The sequence below is a fragment of the Talpa occidentalis genome, unplaced genomic scaffold (genome assembly GCF_014898055.3).
Source record: "Talpa occidentalis isolate TD23 unplaced genomic scaffold, MPIMG_talOcc4v2.1 talOcc4.12, whole genome shotgun sequence".
Taxonomy (NCBI): Eukaryota; Metazoa; Chordata; class Mammalia; order Eulipotyphla; family Talpidae; genus Talpa; species Talpa occidentalis.
In genome coordinates, this window is record NW_023601212.1 from 2,155,564 (window position 1) to 2,169,746 (window position 14,183).

A 14,183-nucleotide genomic window follows, 5' to 3' on the forward strand; every position below is an offset into this window, starting at 1 on the left:
ATTATGCTGATATTTAAAGTGAGAAATAATGGAAAATATGTGTACAGTGGTCTCCTTCCCCTTTTCCAGCCACAAGGTACTGTCCTAAGTGATAACTTTTATTCTGACATTTGATCTTCAACTTCTTGTTCCTGGCACCGACTTCCTAAACCCTTTGAAATCCCCTGGATGACAGGACATCTTTTGTTCTCATGGAATATTTGTTGGGCTCGTGATTGGAGACTGATCACCAGAAAGACTAAGCCATGGTAGAAATTTGGAACTTTCAGCCCAAACTCCACCCCCGGATACAGGATTGGGGCAAGAAGAGACAGTAATCATCTATCACGGCACAACCCTGTGTCAGAAGTGTGGCGATATGAACAGAGGGAAACTGCGTTTTTCTTTATATTGTAAGTTAATTGTGTTTGACAAAATTCGTCCTTCTCTATCTTAATCAGTTTCTTCCCCTATCTTGTCTTTTGTTATTGGTGGAGGTGGTTGCATTGCCATTATTCTTGTTATTTTTTAATCAGCCAAGCATATATCTTCGGGGTTAACTTTATTTGCTTCCTCTCCATTGTTGGCAGATTACCAGGTCAAGCGTTCCTGACCTAGTCATGTCTGTTCTATCCAGGGTGTCCTCTACTCTGAAGTTCTTTAGCCAACACCGATGGCTTTTGTTTTTCTTTTAACCTGTGACCAGGGCATTTCACTTGACATTAATAAGTGCTGCCTTGATCCGACAACTGATGCTTCATGGACCAGCACATCTTCTGCTTTAGCTCTGATATTGGGGTGTGCTCAAGAGACATGTTCAATGTAGAGGAGCAGAGAGCTTCAAATTCAGTCTGACACACAGCAGCCTCACTTCGCCTCTCAAATAATAAGGTCTTTGGTTTTACCTCAGTGATGTCATTTGAGAGATGTTTTATGGCTTGAGTTTTGAGAGTAACAAGGGGGTATTATTTCTGGTGGACAGCCTGGGGACCCTCCTTGTCACCTGCAACACTTTCTCCATAAGTGATGTCATCCAGTCTCATACTTTACAATTTAATCAATATCCTCTACCTGAGGCCAAACTCTTTGAAGTCCAGAATCATACACAACTCAATCTATTTGACATCTCCACCCGGGTGTCTTATATGATTTCAAATATAACATGTTATTGATTTTTGCTCACTACGTAAAATCCAGTGTGTTATGCTTCATGGTTACCTCATATCCTGGGATGTCTGTCCTTATATCAAGACATGCCTCCCTGAGAGATGAACCCAACGCAGACAATTCACCTAAGATGTATCCAATAGAAGCCTGATTGATGCTCTCCCTTGGTTTTGTAACTACAGCTCCTGTCAATTCTAACTCCTTTCTTTACGGGGTGGATAAAATGAACCTGTGACAGCTACCTGGCATCTTTGCCTCCAACGAAATCTTTCCTAGAAAGCAGCCAGTGTTACATTTTAAAACTACAATCCAGAACACGCAGTCCATTTGTAAAATCCTCCAAGACTCTTGTTTCTGAATTACCCGCCCCTCAAACAATTGCTTCTAGTTCTTTAACCAAGCTTTCCTTTAGCCATTTGACAATATTTAAGTGGTTTCAAGCCTGAGGCTTATGGTTCTTCAGAAACAGTTTCTTCCACTCTATTTCCTACCTTTGAATAAGCTATATTTTACTGTGTCTCTATATACCTTATAATTTTTTTGAGAACTAGGTATTTGGGGAAAAAAAAAAAAAAAAAAAAACAGCCGCCACTCCCAGACTTTGCAGACAGGCTCTGGGCTACAGCAATCTGTCAATAACTCATTTAACATGCTCTGAGTCTGGGATCAGCCCGGGTTAGAGCTTAGGGTCTGCTCGGGTTATGTTAATATGCATATTTGCCTGGTCCTTGAGTGGCCATTTTCAATCACCCCACATAAGTGCCTGCTTTTAAACCACTTAATGCCACAAAGAGTCTCATGTCAGCTCTCCTTGGGGTCTCAGTGGGTCCTCTGTACATCTCTGCCAATAATCTCTTGCCCCAGATAACGGTGAGTCTGCAGATCCCCTGGAGTTGTTTCTTTTTCCTGGTATCCATGTGAGGTAGGACAGAGATCAGTCATTCAGGTAGCCACCAAGTGGTTAGACCACTGCAAAGAAGGTCTGCTACGCTTGCTCCTGCTTGAGGAGAGGAGTTGGATCTGGGCTGCTGCCACCTCAGGTCAAGGCCACAGTATGCCTGGGATATTGTAGGAAAGAGCAAATAAAACCATCACAGTATTTCCTAGCACTTTGAATGTGCATTTTTCTGATTTGGGACTCTCTCACTTGCTTGTAGACCTTTGACAGCTCACCATGTTCCTCTTCAGTTATTTTCCTCTGGTCTAGCTGGTTTTTGATGTTCCCAAGGATCATAAGACCATGGAGCTTCTTAGTCAACAATTTTGCTGATGATTCTCCCCTGCATTTGGAATATCACTCTACCATTCATTTTGAAAGGCACCGGTGTGGTGGTGAGAATAGCCCATAAACAAACAAACAAACAAAAAGCCTGGCAACAACAAATGCAGGTGAGGATGTGTAGAAAAAAGAGCCCTCTTACATTGCTGGTGGGAACACAAACTGGCCCAGTCACTATGGAAAACTGTGTGGAGGATCCTACAAAAACCTAAAAATAGGGGCCTCCCTGGTGGCACGAGGGGTTAAGATGCAACATGTGAAGCTGTGCGCAGCCTCTGCAGCACGAGTTCAATCCCTGGCCAGGGATCTACCCACATGGCACAGCAGACTGCTCTTGTCTCCCCGCTGCTCCCCTCAGCAGTGTATCTCAGTAGATCCTCCTGTTCAGCTCCCCACTCTGTCTGTCTCTGGTGAATCCTCTTACACCCCCTGCACCTCTGGCCTGTACCCCAGGTCTTGTATGCATAAATAAATAAATTGTTTAAAAAAAACTAAAAGTAGGTCTACCTAATCATCCAGTGATTCCACTCCTAGGAATCTACCCAAAGGGCACAGAAAAAATAATTTGAATGAAAACCTGCACTCCTATGTTTACTGCAGCACTATTTACAATAGTCAAGATATGGAAACAACCCAAATGCCCCAAAACAGATGACTGTGTCAGGAAGATGCAGCGTATACACACAATGAAATACTACTCAGTGATCAAAAAAGATAAACTCATGCCATTTGCGGCAACATGGATGAACCAGAAGGGATTATGCTCAGTGAAATAAACCAGAAGGAGACACACACATACCGGATAGTGTCGCTTGCAGGTGGAACAAAGGAAAACCAACAAAGGGTCAGGAAAAAGACAAAACTTACAAGCTGACCCTAGATCCGAAGCATCCAGGGAGGAGGGGAAGGGGTCAAAAGAGGGAAGGGAAGACACAGGGGGCTGTGGTGATGGTTCAGGGAAGCCATGGAGGTGGGAAACTATGGTGGCGACCCCTGAGGGGAGAAATAAAATACTGCACAATAAAGAACAATGACATAAAAAATATTTAAAAAATGCCATGGTGTGGAAATATTTCATATCTTCATCATTATTTTTATCATTTAGCCTCCAGTATCTATTTTATCACTAACACTCTGAATTCCTCCCTGGATAACCAACACTTTTCCACTAAACACTTCCCCAGGTTCTTGTGACATTTCTGCAAAGTCAAAAAGATATTTGTATCAAAACTTTGCATCAGGTCATCCCTTTAAGCTGTTAATATCCATTTTATCAGAAAATGCAATGCTCCAGTTATAGTTCAGTTTCCTTACAGTGTTTCCCCCACCAACAGAACATTTTTTTTCCCCATTGACATACTCATGATAAGCTAGTGTTTATCAAAGCAAACTTTGGAAACATTTTAAAAAGATAGCATCTACGATTCATTTTTATTCATCTATCTATAAAATAGAAGTGAATTATCTACTTATCTGTCCCAAAGATCACTTTGTTAGAAGTTTTACAAGAAAAACATCCAGAAGCTCCCATTAATCTATTTGCTACTAAAGATACACTGGAATCCTCTAAGAAACAGGGCTGAATATATTCTACTTTGTAATATACCTGTGCCTTTAAAATACAGTAAACATCTTTTGTGTGAAATTCTTTAAGACCATAGGGACAAATTGACTTGTAAAATATTTTTCATAAAATCTAAAGGCATTTAAATAAAGCAAACATCTAGTTTTCTCAATAAAAAGTAATTATTTCACAAATGGAAGAAAGACATATAAGTTTTAAGTCTAATAACATTTATTTATTTGCAAAATAAGTGTTTTTCACAGTAAGTGTAAAACTTCTCAACCTAAATCTCAAGGATCAAAAACAAGTGTTCAAGGTTAAAAACAGGGCATCCCTGGTGGCACTAGGGGTTAAATCTCAGCACTATGAAGCTATCACCAGCCACTGCAGCATGAGTTCGATCCCCAGCCAGGGAGCTGACTCACATGGCACAGCAGACCTCTCCTGACTCCCCGCTGCTCCCCTCAGCAGTGTATTTCAGTGGATCTGCATGTTCTGCTCCCCACTCTGTCTCTGGTGAATCCTCTCACTCCCTACACCTCTGGCCTACACCCTAGCTCTTGTATGCACAAATAAAAAAATCTTTAAAAAAAGTTAAAAACATTTTTCAGGACTGAAAATTTCACATGCTGAAATTTATGTGAAAAAGTCAGTAAGGCTCTGGGGTCCTTAATCCAAAGTAGAAACACTTGAGTGTTTCTCATAAGGACAATCTTTGATGAATTTACCTTTTCTATGTATTTGTCACCGTTTGCAATGCTTTCAATAACAAGGAAATTAGACATTATATTCAGGTTTCTATGCCAGACATGCCTTTCCTTTGTGGACACTCTAGTATGTCATTTATGTTCTTGACACTTGTGAATAATTTCTCAAGTTTGTCTTCTTTCATATAAACCTTGGACTCTTGCCTTCCAAATAGCACACACCATTTGCATGGATTTATACTGTTAATAAATTAACAGAAAAAGGATCTCTGAGCTAAACCTAATCTATTTAACAAAGCTATCAATTAGGAAAACGCATTGATTAGGAAAAGCAATAAAATTCCTATTTGCTGGTACAGATTCGGTGACTTCAAGCCCTAATAAAAATGTCCTGCCAGTATTTTCTTCCTCCCAACAGAAGATATACATTTAGAAAATGGGAAAGTGAGCTATTTTAATAAAGCGATCCCAAGAGAACTGAGTAAATATATATTGTGTTTATTTGCTATTCAGTCAAACCCAGGTGATATTTCCACTCCCAATCTTTTATTTAATATCCCCCTGACCCTCACTTGCACCATATTATAGATCTCATCTCAAACTCAGTTAAATAAGTAAATCAAATTCTCGTAGCCCATGCACTTTGGGGCTATTCTTTGCTGCTAGTCAATCTTACCTTTTATTTTCACTTGTGAGATCAGGGCCATCAGCTGCAGCTCGGAAACATGGGTCTGCCCCTTCTCAGGACCATCAGCCATAGTTCACCCACACTTGGACATGATTTGTGAAGACAGCTGTTGGTTAAGAAAGGAAAATTATTTCAAATTTAATACCGCAAAGGGTGGGGAGAATTGAATTGGTTATAAGGCAAATGCCAGACTGTTCTCTCCTGCGAACGCCAATGAGAATGAGAATCAGAAGAACCACTTGATGTGAAAGGTGGGGGAGGGTGTTGTCATCGTAATTTAAGGCAAGGAGAGCAGCACCAGCCACACCTGACACCACAGTGAGGATGAAGGCCACCCCGGATCAATGGCCTTTGACTCGGAGTGCTGAGGAAGCACTAGGGTATTTATGGCACCATCTCTGTGAAGTTTCCACAGACTCCCAGGGTCAGAGAGATACGGAAAATGCTGGTAAATCATGTTAGTTCAGCGTACAGAAATGTGCTTCGTGCTGGAAGCAGAACTATGCAAACTTTCAGCCAATGACTATAAAAGAATGGACTGGCCTCTGTTCACTTGTATGTCTTTTAATCTGAATATTTAAATTCACCATTCAGCATTTATCTGCAGATAGTCAGCTTTACCTCGTTTTTGTCAAGATTCATTTTCGCATCCAGCTATACATTCAAATAGTTTTCATATTGTTTAATAGTCAGTGCATAGAGGTAGTGCATAGAGTGGATTTTTTTCTATTTACTCAAATATGACTAATTTTTCTGTGCTTTCACACCTATGATAAAGTCACATAAAATGTGATAATGTAAAAAAAAAAAGAATGCTGCTATCTAAGATTTAAGTCATTAACGCAAAAATTGCCAACTCTGTTATGCATTTACTTATTTTAATTGAGTCGTTGAATTAATTTCAGAGTACTTTTCTTTGTGATAACTGTAACAACCAAAAGGGTAGCAGGATTTTATTTTTAATAGAAAGTTATTGGTAATAAACGATTAATAAATATGACATATTTAAAAACCCAATGTCTATACGTTAGCAGATGTTACTGTGCTGGTGGAGCTAGTTTTCTGTAGAGAAAAAGTTAGGAAAGACATTTTGCATTCACTTCTTAGGTCTAACATCAAAATACCACAGGCTGAGTGGCTTAAACTACAGAAACTGATTTTCTTCTGTTTCTGGAGACTGGAAGGTCAAGATCAAGTGCTCATAGGCTTGGTGTTTTCTAAGAGCCCTCTCCTTAACTTGCACGTGGTCACCTTCATTTGCATCCTTGCACTGCGACTGCTCTGTGCTCCTGCCCCTGCATCTGTAACCCCTTCTTCTTACAATGACACTGGTCATATTGAATTAGGGTGAACCCACATGGCCTAATTTTACATTAATTGCACTCTTTAAAATTCCTGTAAGGGGCCTCCCTGGTGGCACAAGGGAGTAAGTTTCAGGACTAGGAAGCTATCGCCAGCCACTGCAGCATGAGTTTGATCCCCAGCCAAGGAACTGACCCACATGGTGCAGCAGACCTCTCCTGTCTCCCGCTGCTCCCCTCAGCAGTGGATTTCAGTGGATCCACCTGTTCTGTTCCCCACTCTGGCTCTGGTGAGTCCTCTCACCTTCCACACCTCTGGCCTATACCCTGGTCCTTGTATGCATAAACTTTAAAATAAATAAATAAATAAATAAATAAAATTCCTGTAGAGATGAGGGAAAGAATTTGCATAAATTAGGTAAAGGCGGCCATAGTATGATGAAGAATAGAATTGGGCTTTTCATGCTGAGCTTCATGTGGTATATATAGATGTTGATTTAGATGATGCATAGAAAACGTAGGATGCTACAATGAATATTACTTTGAAAAAGGCCTGTCTCCAAACACAGTTCAATTCTGAGGTACTGGGCCTTTGAAATTTGAAATACAAATTTTGGGGGCAGACAATTCAACCCTTAACACATGAGGAGCAATCGTGAATGCATTTCTGTCTTTAGAAATAATTTCTATTTCTTTTGAGTAAGACAGCATTTCTCAAGAGAATATAGGCTCTGAAACCATGTTTTCTGACTTCAAAGCTTCTCTGCCACTGCTCGTTCTGTCCTTCTGTGTCAGCTACAGAACTTCCCTGGGCCTCTGTTTTTGCCAATTTCTTCAGTAGAAATAACTGTAGACAAATCACAGATTTGGTGTGTGGAGGGAAATGAGTTAATTCATATATTGCTCTTAGAAGGACATCTATAAATATTCGGTAATTCTCAGACAATATTTGTACTTATTTTACTTATTTCCTTCTGTGGAGGTATATCACAAGTATATCCAATGAATGCAAATAAAAATCAAAGAGAAAACTTTTAATGGTTTGCCTCTATAAAGAAGTATATAACATGTTATATATGTAATTCATTTTCACTCTTGATCTTATATACTGTGTTTAATTATTGTCCAAAATAAATGCAACCGGGTTATGTACAAAGGAATAAATAACCCTATAATAGACAGTTTATGATGCCGTTGGTCATTACCAATTTTATCTCTAAACCATCAACTTATTTGTAGTCTCCATTAACTAGTCCCTTATTTATTAATAAATTGAACTAAATATTTGAAAAGTCTTATTTTATATTCGAACGTGAATCATGATTTTGCCTTTTTTGAAAAACATTTGTAAATTATATTTTCTAGCAATTTCAGAAAAATAAAATTGTGATGATCATAATATAGTTGGAGTCCTCATTGGGAGCTTTACCTGGAGCTATACTGCTTATTTCAAAAGTTGTTTCAAAATTTCAAAGACTAAACATTTAAAAACTTGTAACATGTTTATTGAGAGAAAGTGAGAGCCACCTACTAACTGCAGAGATAGAATGGCAGTCAACTGTTCCAATTTCTCCCTTTTTTACGGGGCCAGAGTATACAGAAGCATCAAACTTCCATATTAAAATCTACTTCAGGCACCTTTCACAAAATTTTATGATTTTTGTAAGTTGTAGTGTGTAACGTGATGTACATAGCCCAAACTCCAGTTGAACCATTTGGATCTCAAGAATAACATATAGACACCCAACACAGATTTGCATTTCCTTAAATGAATCCACACTGATATAAGAATATCTGGATCTAAGAGACACACTGACGATGATCGCCCAAATTTATTTTATTTTTTTAAAGATTCATTTATTTATTTATACAAGCACTGGGTACAGTCAGAAGTGCGGGAGGGTGAGAGAATTCACCAGAGCCAGAGTGGGGAGCAGAGCAGGCAGAAGTACCGAAGTACACTGCTGAGGGGAGCAGCGGGCGGCAGGAGAGGTCTGCGCGCCATGTGGGACCCTCCTCTGGTGGCCGGGGAGCAGCCGGGGATGGAACCGGCGCTGCAGAGGCTGCGGGCAGCTTTTCAACCCAGCGCCCAACCGCTGCGCCACCGGGGAGGCCCAAATTTAGTTTATTTTAAAGAAGGCCTCTTAAATTGTAAACCTTTCCTGTGCAATTGAATCATACTATTTAAAAAATCATTTGTTTCCCTTCAGTATTCTTCATTAATAGGAGAGAATAAAAAAGTAAGAAGAAATTGAAGTATTTAATAGAAGGTTGCAATGTTTTTGAAGTAGGAGAGTGTCATATCAAATTTTGTAACATTAAATAATTTAAGAACCCCACCTACACATAATCGCTTCTCATGGCTGGAGAATAGCTAAGAATGAATATGACAACTCCTGTGTGTCTTATAGTAGACACTGAAAATATATTCAGAACAGCTGACCTCATCAGCTGCAATCATACAACATTAATTCTTCCCCCAGAATATTGGATTTTGGAATGACTGCAGCACTGCCCTCCTCACTGAACACCACCTCCCTATGCCTCTGTTTCTTTCTATTTAAAGGAAAGTACAGGACGCATTTCACAGTTCTGGGACAAGATTAGAGACAATGAAAGAACATGAAAAACCGAGAGGTTGTTCTGAGTATCATTCCTTCACGATGCATCATAAAGTTTGTTTGACTTAGACTCTGGCACATGAGACCTTAGGTAGTGAATGGGCCTTTCCACACCGCAGAAAAAAACACTGAAATCTAAAAGTGAAACAAAAAAGTGGACATAATTGAAGACACCTGTGAGAGCGATGCAACCAAAAGCCCCGGAGCAGGGTTAGCTTGCTCGGTGAGTGGCTGCTGAAGGACTCGTGACTTCTTCAGCATTACCCAAACTTCTACTTCACCTTGGTTTTAGAGGTTATTTTTAATCACCATCATTGAGAATTTACATAGTGCTCTTCTGTTCCTAGAGCTGGACTTAAACAAAGCTTAAAATAAGTAAATAAAACTCCATCCCAACTCACATTACAAACTGAACTAAATGATGAAAACATTATTGCAAATGTTGGAAATAAAGTTATGCCTTGTTAGAAACACATTAAATTCTATTTAGATGAACTAATAGGGACAACTTGCTCTCAATTGGAAAGCATAAAAAATTATATGATTTCTATTCTTTTGAAAATGTTGTAAAACACACTATAAGACCTTTTAACTAAATGTGTTGTTAGTGTCACATGGCTGAAACTTGTTGGAATATGCATTTTGCTGCTGGAATGCAGGCAGGAGACTCAAGTTAAAATGAGGAGAAAGTGGAAACTATGACAATTGCAGAAATTTGCAAGTTGAAGGGCTTCGCTGTCTTCCAAAAAGTTTCAGAAATAATGAGAGTGAAGGGATATTTTAGTGTTCCCATTCCTTTAACAGACGGCCCCATTTTGAGGTAATCACAAACTAGAGTGTATTTGACCAATTAGCAAACGAGCTCAAATCACAGTCTTCTGACTTCTGGCACAAAATGTACCTTCAGGCAAACATTTACAACTTTCACTTAAATGTAGTTGGTTTATTTACCAAATTCCATAAGGACTGGTCGGCAGGACAGAACGTGATCAAGTCAAATCTGGCATTAAAAGCCAGCTTCAGAGTTACCTGCCTGTATCTTCGGTGGAGATTCTAAAGATCCATTAAGCTAAACTTCGACATTTTGCCGTCGGAGAAAGTGAGAGGCAAAGAGTGAAAAACGACAAGTAACATTTTGCTGCCTCTGGAAGGTCATGTGCTCTCCCACCCTTCCTAGGGAGGAGTTTCTGGAGGATTCCCTGAGGCTCCGTTTACCCAGCCCCACGGAGGAGGAGGGAGAATACATAATAAATTTGATTTGAGGTAGTTACTCACAAGCATGCCTTAAAACGTCTTCACTTCTGGATTTGTTTTTCAAAGAACTATTAAAATATCTAACATAAATAGGCAAGACCATCTATCTACTGTCGGATGCCAAAGATGGCCATCACTATTAGAAAGTTCAAGAATAGAGCCCAAAAAACTTACCTGAAAATCACCACCTGGGATGCAAGCCAGCCCAGGAAGGGCTAGGGAGGCAGAGGGACATGGGGTGGTGGGGCTGGCGTGCTGCCAGCCTCCTCACCACGACAATCTCTGAGTCCTACCTCCCTCTCCTCCCTGGTGTTTTCTCTCAGACTCCCTCTTAATCTTGCCTCATTTTGCCTCCTAAGCCTGTGTCGGTATTTACAGACACATGGGCCACGCCCTCGGGCCTCTCTGCCCAGGTGTCTGCAATTGCAGGTGCACCAGCCACAACAACATGCCTTAAAATGTCTTCACTTCTAGATTTGTTTTTCAAAGAACTATTAAAATATCTAGCAAGCAAGGCCACAGGTGCCAACCATAGAGGCCAGCTCCATGAAGGTGGAAAGAGCTGGTTGCAGTTCATTTCCCCTGCAAGGCCATAAAAGAGTAAGTGAGTAGGAATATGCAGTAAAAACCCACTGGAAATTAGCAAGGGCCAGAGAGGAAAGAAACACAGGAGCCAGGCATGCTGATGCTTAGGAGTCTTCACCCCTCACCTTCCCTCTATTGCCAGCCACAGAGCGTCTACACACCTGTGTGAACCAGCTCCTTCACTCTGGTCTTGCGTCCTATTTCCTCTTAGGATCAAGATACAAAGACACAGTCACTCAGATTTTGCCTCATGCCTGCATCGCTGATTATTCTGTCTTTACCAGTTAATTTGCACCAGCATAAACATATACAATGATTTTTCCTACAGAAAAAAAATTAAATAAATAAATAAATAAATAAAGCAAATCATTCCCAGCAAAAGTAAGGAATTCCTGGAATCAAATAGGGTAAAATTCAGCTAAATTTCAATCGCTCCCAGAAGGACAATCACAAAATAAATGACAGGAAAGCAAACAAAATAAATGTTTTTAAAAAGCATTTTTAAATTGAAGAAAAAGGAAGACATTCTTTGGAGGCCAGAAATAAGAAGAAAGCAAAAATCCCCAAAGGATGACCTAGTGTTGAAGCCAATTTTTGTGTGTTTGGTCTTTGGAGTTTCTGCCAATCATTGTTGGCCCGGAGCCTTGGTTTTAACTAGCTACGTATTTGGATGCACTACAAAGGGTAGGACTGAGATTTGGAGGTCAGCGAAGAAACCTAGAGCTGAGATTTTAGAAATTCAATCCCATTGACTCCTGCTGAAAGGATATGAAAAGAAGTAAAGAAATTGCTGTTACTTGCAGATGATAGGATTGCATATGTAAAAAAAGTAAAAAAATAATTTATGAGTTAGTTACTATAATTAAAAAGAGTTTAGCAATTTTGCAGGATAAAAGACCATTTCCAAATTTTAATTGAATTTCTATATTCTTGCAACAAAGAATTAAGAAATACAATAATCTCCCTCTCTAAGTATATACATCTTTATAGATCTCTCTCTGTAGCTTTCTGTCCCTCTCTCGCACATGAACATATATACACATACATATATGTATATAGAGAGATTGATAGGTATGTAGATAGATGCTATTTAAATATCTAAACAAGATGAGTAGTACCCCCTTTATCTTTCCACCCAATTCATCTGCCACTTTGTGGGGATGACACCGATAAAATTCCAGCTTTTCCCAATATACTTGTTTTGTTAACAGCAGCAGACATTCCACTAGGGTAAGATGAGCTCACAGACTAATGTGATATCAGGGAAGTGTGAATGCTTATAATAGAAAGAAGAGTGAAAAAAGACAGATAAAATAAAGAAACTGTTTTCCTTACTGTTTAATGACATTGCAGAACTGCTGAAGTAATGGGAACCATAGTTGCCTAGAGTCAAAGAAAATAGATGATATTCTGCACCCACTTTCTATGGGGGTGGCATTGCACACCCATAACATAGGCAAAGGTTTGGCTTTACCAGGCACTAATCGAGGAAATGGAGGCTGGGCAGGAAGAGCAAACAGCAGAGATTTTTTTGCAGCTGCTTAGTCTAAGGAAAACAAGGTAGAAAACTTGAGGGGTCTTAAATACATGGCTTCCATTCGTTACCAGAAGGATTTCCATTACATTTGTCAATTTCCGAAGCTGCATGAAGGAAATGAGTAGCAATCCAAGTTGATGACCTCGTCAGGGGAGAGCAGAATTTTTGTTCATCTGAAGGTGCTGAGGAACAAAGATCAAAATTCACAAACTACCAAAGGAAAGACTCTGGTAAAAACACCTGATCTCACTTGAAAGCTTTAGAAGGGCTCGTCCCCAAAACCAGGATTGAGCCAGAATTAGACCGAACCTTAACAAACCTTGAGTCTGCTCTCAATCGGCTCAGTGCATGTATTAAAGGCCATCAGTCCACATTCCTTCTTGGAGACAAATCTGCCCTTCACTCAAGAAAAATTGAGAAGTTTGAAAATGCAGAGTCTGGCAACATATAAGGATGACCAGGAACTCATTCATTGCTGATAGAAGAGCAAATTGGTGAAACTACTTTAGAAAGCAGTTGGGTTATTTCCTGAAATTGACCTAAGACAACAATTCCACTGATAAGAATGTGTCAGTCTTACACAGCACCATGCTGGAAATTTTTACAAAGATGCAAAAAAGATTCACAACAGCAAATGCCAAGACAATCAAAATCCCCATCAATTGATCAATGAATGAAAATACTTAGGTGTAGTCTCCTGGTGCAAAATTTAGCATTCAAAATAAATACCTCAGCCACACGCAACAACATGGGTGAAACTTGGCAATACCGGATAAAGAAAATACCAAAAGATCACATAAAGCACAGCATCTTTTTTTATAGCTTAAAACACATGACCTTATTAATTATCTATTTCAGATATACAAAAGGATGTAACACAAGTCTATTTAAAGACAGAAGAGGATCATTCCATGTGGGTATCATTCATAATGAGGTAACATGGAGCATTTCAGTGCTGCTTACACAGGACATAGATCTATAGGAGAAAAGAATGATTAACATAACCTAGAGTGTTTATGTTTTCTCGAGCAGAATTCTCTGCCACTGCGGAAGGCCACTGGAATGTTACAAAACTGGTAATTGGTGTTCAGTTTCTTGAACTGGGTAGTGTTCAATGGGTGTTTCACTAAACTGCCTCTTTCTAATCACTATTATGTTTGTCATTAAGTATTCAGTTATATGACATGATGTGTTTTGGAGATATATGTCACAATTTTTTTTCAAGATTTATTTATTTATGCACACAAGGGCTGGGGTACAGGCCAGAGGTGACAGGGGTGAGAGGATTCACCAGAGACACAGTGGGGAGCAGAACAGGTGGCTCTACTGAAATCCACTGCTGAGGGGAGCAGCGGGGAGACAGGAGGGGTCTGCTGTGCCGTGTGGGTAGTTCCCTAGCTGGGGATCAAACTCATGCTGCAGAGGCTGAGAATAGCTTCATAGATTGTGTCTTAACCCCTTGCACCACCAGGGAGGCCTGATATATTTCAAAATTGTAAAA

General features: G+C 39.7%; 1 long non-coding RNA gene across 1 annotated transcript in view; it reads right to left on the reverse strand.

Annotated features, from left to right (window-relative positions):
- Positions 1–10,851, reverse strand: part of LOC129145444 (uncharacterized) — a 106,397-nt gene extending 95,546 nt beyond the window's left edge. Inside the window, exons 1-2 of the long non-coding RNA XR_008550981.1 lie at positions 10,735–10,851; positions 5,373–5,490 (exon numbers count right to left, since the gene is read on the reverse strand). This is a non-coding gene — a long non-coding RNA (uncharacterized LOC129145444). The remainder of the gene's footprint in view (positions 1–5,372; positions 5,491–10,734) is intronic.
- Between the last annotated feature and the right edge of the window lie 3,332 nt (positions 10,852–14,183).